General features: G+C 36.3%; 1 long non-coding RNA gene across 1 annotated transcript; it reads left to right on the top strand.

Moving 5' to 3' along the window:
• Window positions 1-1,078: 1,078 nt before the first annotated feature.
• LOC138915987 (uncharacterized) lies at window positions 1,079-15,340 on the top strand. The gene is made up of 3 exons (XR_011422561.1): window positions 1,079-1,473; window positions 12,282-12,370; window positions 13,351-15,340. It is a non-coding gene; the product is annotated as an uncharacterized lncRNA (long non-coding RNA).
• Window positions 15,341-21,522: the final 6,182 nt, after the last annotated feature.

Raw genomic sequence — 21,522 nt, 5'->3', positions numbered from 1 at the left:
TCTTAGCCTCCAGGGAATGATAGAAAGTATTCTGTCCTTTATAGTTATACCGTACCGTATTTTCCTTATTTTTATGCATTATAAGCACGAGCATTGCTGAAGGCTATGAAGTGTTGATTTCACTGGAGCTGAAAACTGCTGAATCATCACATGAATACCTGTTGCCAGGCTGGGAGCATTCTGTCTGCACTTGCACAAATCTTGTAAAATTTCAGAAGCACATTTGAAAAAGTGTAGCAGAGTTAAAAATTTTTCCTGAGAAACTCAGGCAGTTTTTGTTTGTTTGTTTTATAGATATAATTTCATTTCTCTCAGGTTTCTTGGGATGTAGGGATGAAGCAAAAGAGGTTTTATAAATGATGACATTGCACTTCTTTGAAACCGCCCCCATGTTAGGCTTTCAATCCTTTCATGGCTCTGAATGGCTCCCATGAGTCCCCCCTAAAATTGTAACACACTTCACCAAAATCAGGAACAGTCAGTTCTGCTCAGAATTCTAAAATTGTTCTGAACTCTCTGAATCCCAGAATACACATCTTATGCTGAGAAACTACAGGTCCTGATATGTGAATTATCACTTCCCTCTTGTGAGCCTTTTCCAAATGTGACTGCAAAGTCCGTACTTGTTAAACCTACTATGAGGTTGCTGGGAAAAAAGTCTGTAGGCTTTGGTTTACTCACAATTACGAGTATACTCATTCAGTGTTTATTGAATGCCTATCATCTTTAGGCTCTATGTACTTGAGAATAGAAAAATGAATAACATAAAGGCTTTACCTAATGTATAGACCATTGTGTGCTTTTACAGGCTGAGCAAAAATAAGTTTGACAAAACCAACCCTGTGTACAGAAGCTTGATGTCTTGCATAGGCAAAACACAGGCTTCCAGGCTGTGCTTTAAAGAGCCAGTGAAACTGCACTGTCATGAAAGACCAAAGGACAATGGTGCTATTCCAGGGACCTATTTAGAAAAGTTGCTGCCTGGGCAGTTTTTGTACAGTAGCTGCATGCATGGTTAATGACCCATGGAATCATAGACCTTAACAAAATAAACAGTTTCTCAACAATATCTCTGAAAGACTAGACGGACTTGTTCCACTTCTGTAGCTAAAAGCAGAATTTGAGGTAGGATAATGTTATCTAAATAGGATGAATTAAGACCTTCATGAAATGTAGCTCCAATTTCTCAGTAATCTTTTGTAGAACTCCCCAGGAGAAGGGCACATTCACATCCAAGCCTGTTTAATCTACAAAGTAAGAGAATTTGTTGGCATGATACAATCATATAAAGAATTCCATTCTGGAAGAGTGGTAATGAGATGAAAGAGACGTAAAATTGCTGGCATGACCCTGAAACTATCCCTCCTGCACTGCTGCTTCCTGCCCCCAACATGTCCAACTCAGCTGAACAATCACTCACGTGTGCAGCCCCTTCCTCACGAGATGGCCAAGTAACCAAGACACCATTAGCACGTGAGTATCATTTCTCATAGCTTCCCTTGGAGGAAAAAGTTAAATGATTGTAAATATATTTCCTATTGATTCCCACCCTCTCCTTTCATTCTTTCCCTCCCTTTCTTCCTTTTCTCTCCTTTCATTCCTTCTCATGATTCTGTGGTATTATGTGTCAGATATGGTCAGAGATGCTGAGGTGGGGGTGGAGGCGTCTGGTGGAATGGAGAGAAAGGGAGAAAAGATATTATAACTGATGTAAAAGGAATTAAAAAGATGAATAGGTTTTGGTCTTATTTATCTCATAATACAAAGATCAGTCAGGGAGACAGATGAAAACAAAGCAAACACAAAAAATCCTATAAGTGGACAAAGTAATGGTATCCTGTGAGTGCATAGAATGTGTTGTGATAACTAGTCAGGTAAGCAATTCGATCACCAATTTTTTTACACCCTTGCCTGGATTGTGTGAAAATCTGATTCCACATTTGCTACAATCTCAGTGTAACCATCACCATTGCATTAGTTTTATTCATTTATTAATAAGTATTAGTGTAGCACTTAGGTACAAGGCCTCTGCTAGGAGCTGTGGGAATCCTGAGATTTTTAAGGACAGAGCCTGGAAAATTTAAAATAGGCGAAGGACAAACACATGTAACCACCACCAAGATGAGGAAGTACAGGACACCTATCATATGGGTGGTAAAATACAAGGATTTTGCAAGTTGTGAGGAGGTAGAACTCGTTTTAGAATATAGGACTGGAAAGCTGGATCAGGGATCCACAGCATAACTCGTGCCATTCTCTCCTGCCCCACTAACTCTCCCTTGTCCCTCTCAGCACTCTCTGATCCAGGTGCTCACTGCCCCCCAGGGCTTTTCTGCAAAGGGCATCTTGCTCCTTCTAATTTTCCTTGCTCCTGAACCCAGTTTTCTTGCTCTCACCTAAATTGTCTTGCATGGCAAATAAACAAATTCTTCCTAATATGATAATGGATTAATATGTAAGAGCTGTCAGGTAATACGTTTGCATTTCAATACACACTTTGGAGATAATGTCCCAAAGGAATGGTAAGAAATTTTCTGGTAACACCCCAGGCTGGTGGCAGAACTATTTTTGGATAAATAGGTAGATGTCTTTCAAATCTTACCACATAGCAACCACTTTCTCTGCCATCATGTAGGGTTGTTCCTCCAAGTATATTTACCTTTAAAAAAAATAAGAAGACCGGCTGTAGAAGACCGTTATTTGACTCAAACTTAGCTGTGCCACCACCCACAAAGAGTGCCACACCATTTCCCTGATGCACCCACAGTCTAGCACTGTGTGTTTTGTGTCTTTTAGGAAAGCCAAAAGGGACCTGTAATTACCAGCAAACATCACTATTTTATTTTGTGTTTGTGTTAAATGTTTCTTTTACACTTTAGAAAGAATGATTGTGTCGTAAAGCAATTCCTTTGGGTAGTAAGGACTTGATTTTTCTTCCATTTTTGAGATAGGAATACCCTGAAGGACCACAGGGCCCCCTTGTCAGGTGCCACTCTGGGAGTGGGGATGGCCAGCATGAGGTCTGGGTGTCACACACAATTGCTTTGATGCTCTACCACTCACTTCCCATGGCCACCATCTCCTAAATTTCAGATGTCATATTTTGTCTAGTTTTTAAAATCAAGAAAATGAGACATAATTTTGTTTTGAATATTTTAGAAGAAGTTCACAATGCCTTTTGAGAAAATCATGGTACTTGGTGGTGTAAAAATCAAGGTAGAAGATAATTGACATAGAGGCCAGATTAGGGATATAATTTATGAAGGGTCTATTTTCTATCTATATAGATATCAATAAAAGTGATATGTGAATGCTAGAGGCACATTTCCTGGTTTCTTACCTAAGCATTCACTGCCTGCAGAGAAGACCAGCATAATACTTTTATGTGGAAATGTGAAACCCATATTTGGAAACCCATATGTTCAGCTTTTAAACTCTTTTTTTTTTTTTACTCCCCTTAGCCTCCACATGGACTGTTGAGATTGTTTAGCACTAAAGATTTCCACCTGTCAGTCAATCTGCTGATTAAAGGATTAGCTTTGATGGGAATGGTTAGCCTCAGAATGATACTCTGTTGTTCTGGACTGATGAAAGCAGACACATTCATGGCCAGTGTCCCATTATTCCCTCCACCAGCAGGGAAAGTCTCAGGCTGGTTTTGCAGCTTTTTGTACACTTTACTGAAAAATGGAAGGAAAACCTGGGGAATTGTGAGAAGGATGAGAAAATTTTAGCATCAAATCATTAGTTAAAAAATCTTCTTGCGTGTGCTCTTGGTTTCTTCTCCTCATTCTTCTTTGCCAGTCACTGGAACATTCTTTAAAAAGAATAACTGCCTAGGCCATTAAAATGAGAGACGAGACGGCATTGATTTGTGACCTCTTTGGCAGGGTAGGCTGCCCTCACACATTAACTTTGCAATGACAGAATTTTGCTTTTTCCCCCTTTCCTGCCATGGAACAACCCCAAAGGAAAACTGAGAAAGATCCCATTTGGATAAGTCCTGAGTGAAGTATTTCAACTGGATGAGGCTCACTTCTCCTTTCATGCTCAGTTCCTCAATTTTTAACTTTATTTTGTCATAGTATAGTCAATAATGCCATGTGGTAATTAATTAGGGTTCCCCTGTTTTTGCCAAGTCACATCTTTAGTCAATACATTGGGGATTTTAAATATTATCAAAATATAGTCAGATAAGCTTAGAACTCCAACCATTGGACTGAAATTTTTATCACTGTTTGTTCGATATATGCACAAAGGTACGTGGGCACACACACATATACATGCAGACAGCAAATACAGAGTGAGCTGTAGAACAAGAACCTGCGGCAGAGTTTTTAAAATGGTAAAAAAAAAAAACTATGTTTGCAATTTTTAACACCAGATGAAGCTTTAAAATTGAAATTGGAAATTATTTAAGATTAATAATTTAAAATTATCTTCAAAGGTATATATTAAATATAGTTTTTCGTATTAAAAAGATTTAAATTATAAACACAGCAATACATCATCTGTGATGGTCTATCATTAGTATGTAAAAGACACACTTTGGTCTGGGTCTGCATTTAATATTACATCTTCACAAAATATTTTAAGCGGAGAAAGAAAACATATTTATAAAAGGAAAATTTGGGGGTATTCAAACTATTTACAGCATGCATTTTTTTTTAACGAAAAATGTAGGAGGAGGAGAGGAAGAATGACAGGAGTGCACAGAGGACTAGAGGGAGTAAGGGGAAGAAAAAGAACAAGAGGAAAAGGAAGAAGAGGAGGAGGAGGCGGGACGAGGAGGAGGAGGGGAGGAAAACAGAATGAAGTACTTTTCCAATCATGTGCTGTGACAGCCTTTTGTAATTTGTCATTCATAGTATGTCATCCTGAGTTAAACTTGGCATCACAGCTTATAGATAGAGAATTATAAACAAAACAAAAACATTTTAGTGACTTGATAAATATTAAAATTTCTGGGCTACAGTTTCTTCATCTATGGAAATAATTCTATGTGTTTTGGACATCACTAAACCATTCAGTAATTTATGGATTTAATAAATAAGATAAAATTTGAACACTTTAAATGCCTCCCAGAGCCATAGAAAATATATATTTTTATATTGGGTTTGATTTGAATATATGTGGAAATGTCCCCATGTAGCATTATTTACCATGCTTGTATTTTTTAGGTTGTTAGGGCAATATTAAAATCAGATTTGGAATTTGTAAGCTACAGAATGCTGTCTCTTGTTCCCAGGAAAAGAAAGTACTACTTTTTCCTATCTCATTTAAAATATAAAAGAATCAAACTGCAGAAACTAAGCTAAATCAGAAATGCATTATGTAGTAGTCACATTTTGCATTCTGAGAAAAGCTCTGTGTGTGTGTGTGTGTGTTTTTGCAGCTCTGAGCAATTGTTAAAAAAGTCACGAGTTGCCTCTCAGTTCTGAGATATAAATTCAGCTGAACATCTGCATTTAACGGAATCAGTTTAGCTGGCGTTTGTTTCCAGAGCCTTTAGTCCCTTTAGCAAAGATCACATGGGCAGTTTCAATCCAGCAAAATCTTTCATAACTAAAATTAAACAAGAATTTCAAAAGGATGAGGTGCCAATGACTATTCAAAAGTGCACTTTGAAAACAGCGGTGTTACGCTAAAGCCTGACTTGTCTTCGAAGCTACAATTATCCTACTACATTGAGAGATGAAGATTCTTGCACTATCTATTTTCAAAGATGTGTTGCAAAGAGTTTTTAGTCCTGGTTAGATAAGCATAAAATAGTAAATTCTTTTAATTAATAGATTTTCTGGTTAGTGACAAGCTCTCATAGATGCAAAGGTATCCTAAAGCTCCACCAATTGTCTTTTCTTTGTGCCAATTCAATCGTATTTTAAAAGTTTCCACTGTGTTGGGATTTAGAAAATAAATTTGGAGATTATCACAAGATCTTAATTGTAGACAAAAGTTTATTTGAACACTGATTATTTCACTTAATTTTTCTCTAATAACATATTTGCACTTGATGCTATTATTGATTAAAAGGTATTAAACTGACAAAAATATTTAGTTTGCTTAATTAAGCTGAAGTAACATTTAATAAAAATTCAAGTACAGAATAAAATAGAGGGGCTGGCCCCATGGCTGAGTGGTTAAGTTCGCACGCTCCGCAGCAGGCGGCCCAATGTTCCGTGGGTTCGAATCCTGGGCATGGACATGGCACTGTTCATCAAACCACGCTGAGGCAGCGTCCCACATGCCACAACTAGAAGAACCCGCAATGAAGAATATACAACTATGTACCGTGGGGCTTTGGGGAGAAAAAGGAAAAAAATAAAATCTTAAAAAAAAAATAGAGATGTGATATGAAAAGAAGTTAATTAATAGAATCGTAAAGTTGGAAGGAGCATCAGTGGTCGTTCAATCCCAAATTCTTTCTCAAGTCAGAGAGTTCCACAAAAATAGACCGACATTTATTCATCCTGTGTTTGCTTACTTTCAGGCATGTAGAGCTCATTTCTTCACAAGACAAACATTTACATGCTTGAACTTCAGTGTTATCTGTCTTCCTGCATCTCCTACTCATTGCTGTTAAATTTGCCCTTTTAAACATCAGAGAAAATAAATTCATTTCTTTCTTTACATAATGCACCTCCCCCACCTCCTAATATTTAAAAATTCTGTTCTGTTCTCAATTAAATCTTCCCTTCTCTAATTTTTCAACCACTCTCATATGGCATGATACTCAGACCAGATTCCAAAGTATCCCAGTCAAATTATTCTGAATTCTCTCTTCTTTGTCCCATACTCTGACATCTAGAACTGGATTCACTATTGTAGATGTGGTCTGACTAGTGCTGAATACAATGAAGGAGAAAATCTCAGCTGATTTGAACAATATTTTTTCTCTTAATGCAACATAGAAGTGTGTAATTGGCATGTTGGAGAAAGGGTTTGGTGGTGGTGGCTGTCGTTAGGTGACATCATCTTTGGTCTGGTTGCTGGAATCTGTGGCCAACGAAGCACTCTGACCGCTTTTCCAAGTCAACTGCTGTCAAGACAGTCTTTTTCATTCAGTTTTGTGTGTTCTTTATTTTTGTTGTTGTCTCTGAGCAGGAATTGAGTGTCAACTTTGTCGAGGCAAAATTTTGGTTTTATAAAGGCCATTTTGAACCTTAATTTTTTTCTCTCGTATGTTAACCATCACTCCTATGCTTGGAGATTCACAAGTTTGATAAATAAGCCCTCTTTCTTTTCACAAAGTTCACAGATAAAAAGTTAAACATGACAGAATCAGGAAAAACTGGGAATTCTATGTGCGTATAGAAGTCTTGTGGCATACTGTAAAAGATCTTTCTCTAATCACTAACACACTTTGAGTATGGCCATTCAAATCCAAGTTATTACCTTATGAAGAACTTCATCAAAAGGTTTCAAAATTAAGCAGCAGAGAGAAAGGTGATATAGAGAGCATGGAGGTGAAGGCACCAGACTCAGATCCCAGATGCCAGAGTTCCAACCTGGGCTCGGGCGCTTCCCAGATGTGCGCGCTTGCCTGTGTTACTCACCTTCTCCTGATTCACTTTCCTCATCTCTAAAGTAGAGATGATACTGCTGATGATGGGAAATCCTGCACTTGGGTTGTTACAAGGATGAAATGAGTTAATGTTTCTAAAGCACTAAGGAAAATACCTGAAATATAAAAAACACAACATAGTAACCAAAATTAACCCATTTCATAGCATTCTTTTGACCTATCAGTTTTTGTGAACTATACTCTTACCAATCATTGAATTAATTTTTCAATGGTAGTAAACCATGGGATTAATAATTTATTCTAGAAGTTTGTCTAGAGTAAAAATTGTCTACTGTTGATAATTTTAGAATCCAACTTTTCCATTTTTTTAAAGCTTTAAGTGGTTATAAAGCATATACACGATACAAAAGAGTGTTATATATCTTTCTTTTGAAACTTTCTAAGAATAAATGTTAAAAATGACATTTTTATTTATATAATTAAGACTATTTTATTAAAATATATGATTCCAACTTAAAGAAAATATCCTTAATCTTGATTCTAGTATATTAAAAATCAAACTTTACCGCTTCTTGAATACAAATGGTATGAAAAATGACACATACACAATAGTTTTTTTCATTAGTCCAAATGTTTTCCCATATTTAAAGGATTTGGATATCTTTTAAGACTCTAAGTAGAAAAGAATTTCTTAGAGATGCTTGTTTTTAGAAGGAAAAATAAAATCTTTATTATGAAACTTGTAGGAAGTCCTCTTGAAACAGAAATGCAAATCCTTCCCTGGACTTTATTAAATGAGCTATTCATACTAAATAACTCCTTTTCCATATTTACCAAGATGATAGGGGTGAGTAACTTTTTGTTTGCTTTGGATAATTCTGTGTATCTGTGTTTTTATATTGTGGTAGAAATCCCCAAGATTGGAAACTTGGGTGTAGTGGGGAATAGGGGTGGAGCACGACCTACTTGTTGAGAATTCCTATTCTCTGAACATAGGTACCACACACATACACACATGCACAACATGCACAAACACACACACAGAAATATTGCTATTGAAAATGCGTGGTCTAGGACTGAGAATGAACCAATCAGGGATTCTTCCAGAAAGACAGGATCAGCTCGGACAGCCTTCAGTTTAACGAAAGCAGGAGAAAATAGAATGCGTTTGAATAGTTCTCACTCCCTCCCTTATCTCAGTAAATAGAACAGTCAACCACTTTTTGTTCAATCCAAAAACTTGGAAGTCATGTGTTACTATTTCCTCTTTCTTACCACTCCAGACACAGTGTCACTAAGAGCTGTAAAATTTACTTTCGAATCACCTTATGCTGTCTAATTCAGTAGTCACTAGCCTCGTGTGGCTATTGTGACTGAGGAACTGAAGTTTTAATTTTATTTACTTTAAATTTAAATATAAACTAATACATGGCTAATTATTGGGAAAATTTACAGTATGTTTGGAACAACTTGGGTTTGTGAAATTACTTTTTCAACTATGGATTTCATGAAATTTAAATCAAGATGAGGTTTTAGATAGATCAAGATAGTTTTAAATTAAGATCGAGTACTTCTGAAGATTCGAAATATGATGTACATCCGAAAAAAATTAAAATTAAAAATAAATTAAAAAAGAAGAAAAAAATAAAAGAAAGAAGATGTGTTCTAAGTGTAAAATATACACCAACTTTTGATGACTGTATATGAAAAAAAGAATATAAAATATCACAATACTTTTAATATTTTGTACATATTGAAATGATTTGTACATACTGGGTTAAATATGTTATTAAACTTAGTTTCCCCTGTTCTTTTTACTTTTTCCTAATGTGGTTACTAGAGAATTTATGTGGCTCTGTTATGTTTGTATCGTACAGCACTGGTCTAGACTCCTCTTATTTCCCTCTACCACTCTCCAGTCCTACTGCCACTGAAGTCTGGAACACTATGATATTTTCCTAACTGGTTTCCAATTTGTCTACCTTCAATCCAACCTCCACGTATCGGCCAAAGTGATATTTCTAATGCAAAATCCTCCTCTGCTTAAAACCCTTCAATGATTCTTCACTATTTGCCCAAATTAAATTCTAATGACTTTAAGCAACCTAAATGGCTCACTTCCCTAAACTCATCTCTAACCAATCTTCTTCAAACGTTGTGCCCCGATCATGCTTTTGCTCTCTCTCTTGCTGACAGGGCTTTGCCACACTGCTTCCTCTGTGGCGTATGCTTCATGGCTCCTTCTCTTATGCCTGAGGTTTACCCACCCTTCAACATTAGCTCAGACAGCATCTTCTCTATAAAGTAATTCTTGATACCCCAGGCTTGTTTAGAATCTCTCCTGTGTCCTCCAAAATAGCTAAAAGGCATCTGAGCTACTTGAGCCCTTTTTTACGCTATATTACAGTTATCTTTTTGCTTGTGTCCCTTTATTATACCGTGAAATCCTGAGTGCAGAAAATGTGGAAGAAGACACATAGGTAGGTCATTATAAATGGTTTTAATTTCTCATGAGAAATATTATTATCTCCAGAATTCATGTTCTTTCACTATAATATTATCAATTCCAAAGAATCTTTTAATTAAAACTACTACCTGAATGAACCTTATGATGAAAACTGGCATTCAAAGCTTCTGTTGAAAGATCTGTGAAAACTTCCAGCACTTCTGGGTAATTTTGTGAACAAGAAGAATGCACTGTTCTTGTTGAAAAGTGCCTGGGTTAACTGTAACCGACAGATTTCTTGTAGTCAACACCAACCATTTTTCACGTTGTGTGAATTCAGCGTACTACGACAGGTTGGCAGAGGTCAGACTTGGTTGGTCAGGTGCGTGCTTCTCCCTGGAGTGTCACAGGGAGGCGCTGATCTCGCGCTCTCTCTGTCTCTTTTCCACTTGCTTTTGAAACCCAGAGGAACGCACCAGAACAGATTTTGCGTTCCTTTCCCTCCTCCTCCCTCAATTTGGGTATCCAAAGACCCAAGATGGTAAATCCCCAAAACCCCAAATCCCAAATTATAGTACGTATAAGTATCATCATAATTTTGTTGTTTGTTCATTTCTTGTGTGAAATTAGTAGAAGTGCACTGATAGCCTCTCCTTTGCTTACCTCTTTGATTGTTAAATGATTTCTCTTAAACGGTTACCTTGTGATAGCTTCATCCTAAATGTCGATACTGTGACAACAGCGTTAAAGCCAAATACCATCTTCTTAATGATCATTAACCAAGACAGGCTACAGAGAATATCATCGGTCATATTGGCAGACCCTCAGCTTTGAGTGGAGACCTGTGGAGGCACATGGCATTTAGGATGTAGTTTACCAGCTGTTTTCACCAGAAGTACAAATGCCGATGCCTAGCTCTCAATTCCAAACTGTACAGGAACATTAAAGTTAAATTTCCATCTGTACTATATTGTCAGTAGTGAAATATTTATAAATTTTAGAAATTTTTAGTAGAATGAAGGGCATTGCAGGTAAAATGAGATCAGGAGTAGAATGAATTGGAAACAAAACCCCATGCTTTAAAATTAAAATTGGGAGAACCTTGTTTGGAAGTCACTGGACATCTTTAATGAAGGATTGGGGGAGCATGTGAAGTCCAGTTGATAAACTTATGATTTGCTCTTTCATAATTCCTCTTCACTGAATGTCCTACCATTATAGGAACTGGCATCAAAAGTGTTACAAAATTATTTCGCATAAGATGAAAATGAATTTTATAGCCATAAATTTATTGAAAAGTCAGTAATGACTTTAATTTTAACAGATTCTTTTATACATAGTGTGATAGAATTGGCAGCTTTTTCATTTCTTTTTTGAACAAAAAAGCCCAGAATTCTTTTCTTTTTCAAACTAATACTTTTAAATGGTTTGTACCTAGAGTAAAATTAGCCTAACTCACCTCTTACAAACAACTTCCACAATAATTTCTTATGAAATTCAAATTACTTTAAAAATTATTTAATGGAAGAAATGGGGTTTGTAAAAACCTTTGATAGCATTTTGAATATTATTTTGCAAGATCTTATTTTCCTTTTGCATAAATTCCAATTCAGGTTTGGAGAGAAACACATTCATCTCTCAACCGTACCATATTTGCAGTCTGTATTTACACTCACACCTATTTTTTAGCCCCCCACACACCAATTTGCTTCCTAATGAAACAGTTACATTTAAAAAGTGAAGTTTTATATCAGTACTTTGGAACATGTGTTCCCTTCACATGAAAACAATGGCCACTAAGTTCCCAGGTTAGCTCACCAACCAATGCTGTATAGGAAGACTATAAACTCCTGAGGCCATAGCAGCTTCCCCAAGAGCAGAATCACAGGATGAAGGGATGTAGTGGGAGGGGTGTGGTTAGCAGCACAAGTGGCAAAGGTGATGGAACAGAATGACAGATTAGGTAAAGCACTAGACACAGTAGTGCTGGCTGACAGTTACCAAACATTTACTTTCCTTGGAACTACTTATTATGGGTCTATGTATTTTACATATATTAAAATATTTGGTCATTATACAATTCCTATGAGGCAAGTGCCATTATTGTGCCTATTTTCCAAAGGAGGAAGTTGAGGCATAGAGCAGTTAAATAACTTGTTCAAGATTACGTATCTGTAAAGTGATGGGGTTAGAATTCAAAACATGATAGCCTGGTGCCAAAATTCATGCTCTTCACCACTGTACTCTAATGCCTCTTGGCACTATAGCAAGCATCACAATCACTCTTTCTTCTCTCCCTCCTCCCTCTAGGGTGACCAAAAGCATGCTGATCTTCCACATCTCTGCAGATTCTCAAGAGGTCAATCACTTCGCACTTGTTCTCAAAGGGAGAACTTAAGGTGTGTTTTCTTCACACAGGATGAGGGCAAATTCTCTTCCTGTCAGGTTTTGTGAGTAAGGTTATACGTTGAAAGTGACATAGCTTCTGCCTTCAAAGAGCCTACCCTATAGTTCTAAAGATAAAACTTATAAACAAATATTTATTAGGCAGGTAATAAGTTTTGTAAGGAATTATGCACATTAAAAGTTATAGATTTTTTATAAAATGAAGACATTCTTTCCACTTAGATTCCATAAGTGATGGAATTTCATCTGGGCCCTAAACAATTTGAAAAGGATTTTGAGGGACTTGGTATAAAACAGGATCTTTAGTTTCAGAAACTTACTCTAATTAACTTGAGCAGAAGAGGAACGTGTTAGAAGGATATTAAAGAGCTCTAAGAGTCTCCGGGAGGGCTAGAGAATTATGCTCCAAGGTGATATAGGCAGATGTATGACCCCAAATCATGCTTTGAGAATTAGCTTCTGTTCATGCCACCATATACTGCTGTCATGCAATCTTGGGAACTTTTTCTTGCAGCAGCCATCTCTGACACCAGAAAAAAGTCTTCCTGTTTCTTGCCTTTTGCATTGCTATCCACAGATTAAAAAGGCAGAGACTATCAAGAATGTTCACATTCATGCTGCAAAGGAAAAGAATAGCAAGTATCCGACATCTTTCTCTTCTGCAATGGGAGGAAAGCTGAGCTTCCTATAAAGGGAGTTCAGATGCCTGATGACCCAAAGAAAGGCCACAGTTCACCAGAGATGAGGGGGTGTGGAAGAGCATTGCCTGAAGAACAAAAGGCATCAGAGAAAGCATACAGATAAAGATGCAAGCAGTATGATCAGAGAAGTGAGCATCGTGTGGTGATTCTAGAGCCCAAGGAAAGGCTGGTAGGGATGCAAGAGCAGAAAAGGAGAGGAGAAGGCAGACTAAGTCAGATTATAAACCTTGTTAAATATCAAGCAAAGAAATTTATTGTTTTGTTTTGTGTAGGTAATGGGAAGTCATCGAGGCTTTGACAGAGAAGCGATTTGGCTTGGCACATGCACACAAGCCCAACTGCTCTTTGAGAAAGAAATACATTTATTTGATACTTGGTTCTTTTTGATGCTAATTTCTGCTGTTAGTATTTGCTTGGTGAAATGCTTTACTCTCTGAATTTCTAACAAGTTAACTTGGAGATTTCATCTTCTCCCAATATGATTTTGATTTTTAATAATACATGAAAAAGCATGATATAAAAATCAAACATTTTCATATCCCATACCTCATATTCCATGTAATATTAAAATAAAGTCCTCAGAGGAAGTGACATTTCAGAGAATTTGGCTGATCTGAATATTAGCAGAGGCCCAAAAAAAGAAGTAAGCCTAACAGGGTAATTCATCAACCACTATAAATTACAATTTTCATGTTTTTACTGGCCTCTTGGAAAGTAGCTTGGCCATTTTTTTCTTTTTTCTTTCTTCTCTTCCTTTCTTTCCACCATTAAATTAAATTTTAATGTGACCATTGTACATTCTTGCTAAACTCAAGTTTATTTTCCATTAAAAAATCTATTCTTGTTTACTTTATTTGTATTATTTTATTTAAAAAAAGATTTGAGAGTGAGATCTTCAACAGAAGGCATATCTTAGGTCAATAAAAAAGAAATGGGAGGGGATCAGTCAGAATACGGAAAAGAAGAAAATATGTTAAGCCTTGGTGTAAGAAAGTTCTTGTGATTGAGCTTCACATTGACTCAACTTCTTTGAATTTAAGGTGAAAAGACAGTGAGAAACACTATCAACAAAATTAAGAGCTTCATAGTTTTCAAGAGACATTTTTCAAGTACTAAATTCCAATAAAAATTTCAATTGCGTGACTTCACTTTGAGCCCATATTGAGTGATATAAAGGACAATCTCATCAATATTAAAAAAAAAATGAAGCAAATTTAACAGGGCTAAATTATTGAAAATTAGTTTATAATAATATCTAGAAATAACCTCTAGATACTAATAAACAAGATAAGTTGTGGTAAACTCATACATTTATGATGATAGCATTTAAAAATATTTGTATGGAGGAAGCAGGAATAGCCAAGAGAAAATAAGCTATAGTGTCCACTGTTGGCAAGATTTTAGCTTCTTCATTGCTTCCTTCTTCATTTGAGTCTTATTCATTCTTTCCTTCTGTTAGTAGTTATAAATCTATACTATCTGTTGCAAAGGACTATTTCTGATTAATAAGAAAACCATGACATCAGTAATGTATATGCTAGGCTTGTTCTTCTATTGATTATGGTAGAAGGAAAATGCTTTTAATCATAGACAAGCATACATTTTAGAGAGTAGCTCCAAATCTTTTCTGAGTTATTTCCTATCCTTTCAACTAGATTATGATTACTTTTATTCCTTAATATACCACAGCGTATGTGGTAATCACTTGTTACATATTTTCTAAATAAATGACTACATTTTAATTGTCATTATGTATAACATGCTCTTAAGTTTTATGTATGAGATACATTTCTCTTCTCATTACTTCATCAGAACTAATAAATTTTTAAAATATCCATGAGTTAGAGAGGTCTAAATGTATTTTCTGAGATTACCAAATAGGACGTCTTCCACACTGTGACTGCCCCATCTGGTTTCACTGGGTGCTGAAAGCGCTGTTGCAATGACTGTCGTTTAAGTTACTGGGTTGCAGAGTTCCCCTGTCGTTTAAGTTGCTGGGTTGCAGAGTTCCCCGATAAGGAGAACTGTTAGCTTTTACCACGCAGTGGCGAAAGAAACAAAGACACATGTGGAAACAGTAACTTGGCTGTGCTTTTTCAATGGAAAGGTCATTTTCAAGGCTTAGATGAATAGCAATGTCACCATTCATATCTCTATATTTAATGTTTAATTCCAGATGAAAGTTCATTTCATTAAATACAGGCATTAGACTCGCAACAAACCCCAAATATAATTATGCTAGCCTTGTATCAGTCCTTTACTCCTTTGGATGTTTTCTCTAAGTGACTTATTTCACAAACTTAAGCCCAGAGTAGTTTCCTAATTATAAAGAACTTAATAAATGGAAGAAAAATGGCTGCTTAGGTTTAGGGATTTATTGTCTTAAGATGATGACCAAATAAGTTAAACTTTAGTGGCAATGCAACGATAATTAATATCAGCTGAAGTTCTTGATTTACAGATTTTAATTAAAGCAATCTGCACTATTAAATTTAAACAATTTTAAATGAGTACAAACTAATATAATGACACATTCTGCACGGTAAAGGATATATATATATATCATCACATTGAAATTGAAAGCTGGTCATGAAATGAAATGTAATGTACTCTGTTTACTACCTCCTACAGCACCAGTGACTGTCATGCATAACGGCCTCTCAATGTTTGTGGACTTACTAAAGCCTGAGGCTCTTCAGTACCCAGGCTTTACAATTAACTCAGACCACCCGGTAAACTAGAATCATTGTAGTCATTAACCTCTACACATTCTACTTATTCACAGGGGCTGAGGACCATCACAGATTGGCACCTGAGAGACATTACCTATAGAATTGCCTTTTATATTTGCTGAACTCACCCTAAATATTCATTTTTATGCTGAAAATTTGTCTCTTTAAAATTGTTACTTCCTGTATATATGTATATATATTTATATATGTGTGTGTGTGTGTATAAACATCTCCACGATATATATTTAGAACCCTAAATGTGGAACAAGATAGAATTGGTGGTTCTGACAGATAACAGGCAGGATCTTTCACAGTCTCTGCAGGTGCATTTCAGGGGCTGCCACCACTCAAAAGGTTAATCCTAGAATGAATGAGCTGGCCCTTTGGCAGCCAAGATTCAGGAGAAGAGAGCTGAGTGCTTTCCAAGCAGGATTTCTGTTACAGGTAAACTCTGCTGGCTAGTTAATAGTGGGAAGAAGACCAGAGTAAATGTCTATCAATCAGAGAATGTCCTGGAACAGGTTGGAAGGGAGACAAATTAAACCAGGATGATTTCAATGACAAGCACTGGGGTTCCAAAGATGGAAAGATCCTATTTAATATCCTGAAGGTCTCACTAGCGTATAAGTTACATAATATCATGTAATAAGAACAAGGGTAGAATTTGAACTCAGGCCTCTCTGAGTCTGTGTTTTGTTTTTGCTGTGTTATAGTCTTACTGTATTATTGGGAAAATACTACCCACAGAAATACCTTATAATCTTACTTCTAAAAGGAAGGAAAAATAGTGAACAGTTCAAAATATTCCTCAAGTTTTCCCAATAAATTTGAAACACTAGATTTTCAAGTTAACATTCAAATTGTACATTTGAATCCTCCAAAATTAAAACAATCTCAGGAAATGTTACTTGAATATTTACAAATTCCATGGCTGAGCCCAAATATAAGATAAGAAGACAGGACCATACCTTTGTGGGCTGACTCCTCCCTACACACTCAAGCAGTGAATTATCCCTGTAGCCTTAGCACAGGTAAAACTCTCTAGCCTTCATTTTCACCGTGAAACTACACTCAGGTACATTACTGGAAATCTAGGGTGCTCGAAAAGACATGTTAGTTTCCCATTGCTGCCTTTCCTTCAGGACTTTATACTTTCTGTGTGCATAGAATATGGGATTCCTCCCTGTGGACCTCAGAGCATTCATGGGTAACGATCATTCAATATACCCAAATGATCCTGAGCACCTCTGTGAGATCTCCTCTGTGCTGTGGTGTGTCTTGCCATAAGCCCAAGAACCAAAAAGGACTTAGGCAACTCTGTCAGCAGCAGAGTCAGTCATCTGGGCCACGGACCACCCTGCTGCCTGATGGGCTTGAGAGGGTCAACACAGAAGAGCCTGGGGTTGAAAGAGAACGGCTTTGGGATCTGATGGACTCAGCTGTCTTCTCAGGCTTGCCACCAATTCGCTTTGTGACTGTGAGGAAATGCCTGGAAGGCTCACTCCTAGACAAGATGGAGGCCCAGTGAACTTGGAGTCACCTGGCTCAGTGGTTCACGGAGATGCAAGCAGCCCACCTGAGACAGTGGGAACACTGATCCTATTGCCAGTTTTGATTCTTGTATGTTCTCCTCTGATGGAATTTTCATACTAGGCAGAAGGTCCACCACAGGAAAAAATTGGCCGTGGCATTCTCCTAAAGGCAGCGATTGAAGGTTAAGGGAATAGTGTGAGGAAGAGCAAGAATGTGGAAGTTCATGTTCAAAAAGAAACCAAAAACCAAGACTGGGGACAGACGCTTAACTTCTCATGCCTTATAGGAAATCAAAAACTATAAGCCAGGCACTATGAGAGTAAGAGAGTAAAAATCATAAATTTTGTAGACAGCTCACATTTATTCATTTTGCTGTCACCTTTTTACCCTTCCATAGTGATTCACATTTAAGCTCTTAAAACATGAAAGAAAGTGGTCTTGTGGGGGAACAAAAAGAAAGAAGGGAGTCAGAGATATTACATCTTACCATTTCAACACAGCTACACTTGGAGGAGAGGGGGGTTTAGGGATTGAGGCATTTACATGGAGGAAGAGAGGCAGGGATGTGGAACAAGGCCTGTGGAACAGAAAGAAAAGGAAGCAAGGAACAGCAAGGCTCATGACAGAGAGCCAGGCAGTACCCCTGGAAAATTACTATGTTTAAGCCCGAGTTTTCTCTTTTTTAAAATGGAAATAAACTCTCCTACTTCACAGTGTTTCCCTGATGTTAAATTGGATAACGTATGTATTGCACCTAATAATTCAGAGCAGAATTGTGCTTGGCACATTCAATAAATATTAGTTCCCTTTTCCCCAGTAAATATTTAATTTTTGATTTGCTTATCTGTGTGGTGACATTTGCTTATTTTCAAAGCTTGGATCCTAGTAGAGTCTTGCAACTTTATCTCTCTTTCAAAGGAAACACGGAGACAGATAACGTACTGCCTCTGTGGATTTGCCCCTATGTGACTCCTTCTCAGGACCCCATAAACACACATATCCCTCAAGATTCTTAGGGAAGAAATGTAATTCTTTAGGAAGTACACTATCCAGTCTCTGCCCGCTGTAAAGCCAGTGAAAAGGTACAAATGGAGGCTCACATACCTTATATCATAAACAGCCAGCAAACTATTATATGAATTATGTTCTATCTTCTCGCCTTGATAAAATATCTTCATAATAAAATTTTTAAATGCATTAAGCAGTGATTTTTATGTAAATAAAATATTAAGAACTCATAAATTTTAATTTTTATTGCACTTGTCAGGATGTTTTGTTAATGAGCAACTGATGTTTGGATGAGTAATTTTAAAAAGACATACATAGTTTATTGTTTATTATACATTTGTTTCATAAAATTTATTTTTATTGCTTTCATTTCAACAAAACTACTAATTATGTTGGTAAAAATCAAGATTTCTGTATAATTTATGTTCTATTGATAGAAATACCTAATTAATCAATCATTACTAAGTCATTGAAGTTTTTAGATAGTTTTTTTTTTATTGGCTTCAATTTGGAGAAAATTTTCTCTGTTGAGACAGGAGTAACTAGATTTGTCAATGAAATTCTTAAATTCTTACTTAAATTTGAAATTAACAAGGAATTTTACATATGTTCAAATATGATAATGGAGTCACATATAATAAATTGTTGGTAAGCAGAAGATATTATAAGGTATTTTGATTTCCTTATATAACTTTCTGTAACTTTATTTTGGCTTTCATAAATTCTTAAAGGACTATCTCTATCCATACACAAACAATATCACACTTCACATGTATTGTCTAGATTATATATACATAAATACGTATACCATCATGTGTCACTTAATGATAGTAACACATTCTGAGAAATGTGCTATTAGTGATTTTGACGTTGTGTGAACATCATATAGTGTACTTCCACAAACCTAAATGGTATAACCTACTACACAACCAGGCTATATGGTACTAACCTTATGGGACCACAATCATATATGTGGTCCATCATTGACTGAAGCGTTGTTTTGCAGCACATGACTGTATACATGTACAAATTCATACATAGAGTTTTAGAATAATGTGAATTATTTAATATTACAGACTGTTTCTCAGCTGCCATTTGTAAAATCATGCTAAATTGTGAGTACCTCTGGAACAACAAATTAGAAAACAAAACAAGAAAATGGTTGCTTGCCACTACTAGAAAGATGCACTTTTGTATGCAAGAAACAGCATTCCCACTATTTAAAAGGAATAATTTCACAAGTTATTTACTTTGTCTTTTCTTTTATTTGAATGGTCTGTTCAAGTGTTCTTCCCACTCTGAAATAGCATTTGAATCTGAAGTTTTCAGTGACACAACCCACAAATTTCAGCTCATTCAGATATTCAACCCATTGGAGCCTGAATGGTAGTAGTCGCAAAACTAGATGTTCGATGGTATGAATCAGAGTGTACCAGCACTAGTGCTGGATCCTGAGTGACTGAGACACTGAAAGGCATTTCAATAAATTTATTTTGTATTTGCTTGTTGTATGTGGGGTCTTCGAGGGATCCCAAGGACAGGGGTCACTGAGGGGAAGAGTGTTATAATTTTAATAAAATGGTCAGACTAGCTCATTGTGAAGGTGATGTTGGAGCAAAAATTATGAATAGGTACAGTGAGCCAGAAGGCTATATGAGAGAAGAGCATTCCTGGCTGAGGGAATGGCCAGAGCAAAAGCTGTGAAGCTGGAAGTGTGCTGGATGTGTTAACAGGCTAGCATAGATGCCAGTATGGCTGAAGTTCATGAATAAAGAGGAGAGAGGTAGGAGAAGGGAGACCACTAGAGTGCTCAGATCAGAGGGTTGACATGATTTGATTTATGTGTGACATCAGCAGCCAGAGTCATCTTCCTAAAGCACAGTTCCAATCACCCCACCTCTTCTCCAACTTTTAGTCATTCCCTGCTACCTAAAGAAATAAAAGTTCATTCTCCCTAGGCTACCTCTCAGGGACTTCCACAATCTAGCTCTAATGGGTCATCTGCTATTAACAATCCTGAAGTACTGTTTGAATTTAAATATTTGCTCTTTCCTAAACACTCCCAAGTCTTTTGCCTCTGTAACTCTGCTCAAGACCTTTCCTCCACTTAAAATGCCCCGTGTGTGTCTCCGTTAATGTCTTCCTCAAACCTTACCTCCTCCAGTGCATCTTCTTTGAAACTCTCAGGCAGAAACAAGCTCCACCACCCAGAGAGCTCTGCATTTGCATGTTTTCTATAGCGATGATCATCTTCTACCCTTTATCAGAACTGTTATGCTCACGACTCACTTCTTTTACTATTGAGTTAAGAATGCTGCTTTATTTACCTTTGTATTTCTTTCAGTATGTCTTGCCTAATATATACTCAATAAATGTTTTTGAGTAAATGAATCAATGAAAAGTCATCTCTTCAGTTCAGCTCAATATGAAGACAAGGTAATAGTCAATGCCATAAGAATACAGGTAAAAGTCCATCTAGAGTCAAGATCTAGAATTATGATTCTAGATTGACACGCTAAATATAAAGTCCCTTTTGCATTTATAAGAGTGTTTTAGTGCATAGAAGATGGTTGTTTATAGAGTTGATAAAGCTGTAAGTGGGAAGTGTTTCTTCAAATAACCTAAAGTTCAATATTTGCTGTGCTATAATTAATGATAATGTCACATTTCATCTGGCTATGTTTTAATGCCATGAAAAGATCTCAATCCAAAGTAAATTGATAGGTAACTTTCATGAAACACTATCTTGCATTAGTAAACTCTAAAATACGTTAATTATATGTTTATAATAGAATTAGATCTCTGTAAGAACTTTTTTCTATGACCTTTTAATAGATCTTGTTGTTTTCACTATAAATTGCTTTCCTATACTACCATAGAAAAATAATACAATTCAATTATTTATTTCATATGTTTAGAACAGTGTTAGGTTTATAACTACTTTTTATTATACTGAGACATTTAATATGACACAAAATTTCTTCAGTTATACAAATTTTGATAATTTATTACGGTTATGGTTTAGATTTTAAGCATTCCATCTTAACTTGTAGAATTTTATCTCTCTAGTTCCAGACGTCTTATCTATTTCTTTAGAATGTTGACTATTTTTCTATACCTGAGCTAATAGTCACTTATGTTATCCACAAAAGGTTTTAATTCCCTCATCTT

Source organism: Equus caballus, chromosome 10 (assembly GCF_041296265.1).
Source record: "Equus caballus isolate H_3958 breed thoroughbred chromosome 10, TB-T2T, whole genome shotgun sequence".
NCBI classification, from domain to species: Eukaryota; Metazoa; Chordata; class Mammalia; order Perissodactyla; family Equidae; genus Equus; species Equus caballus.
Note: the sequence above shows the minus strand (reverse complement) of the source record. Positions and strands in the feature narration are given on the sequence as shown.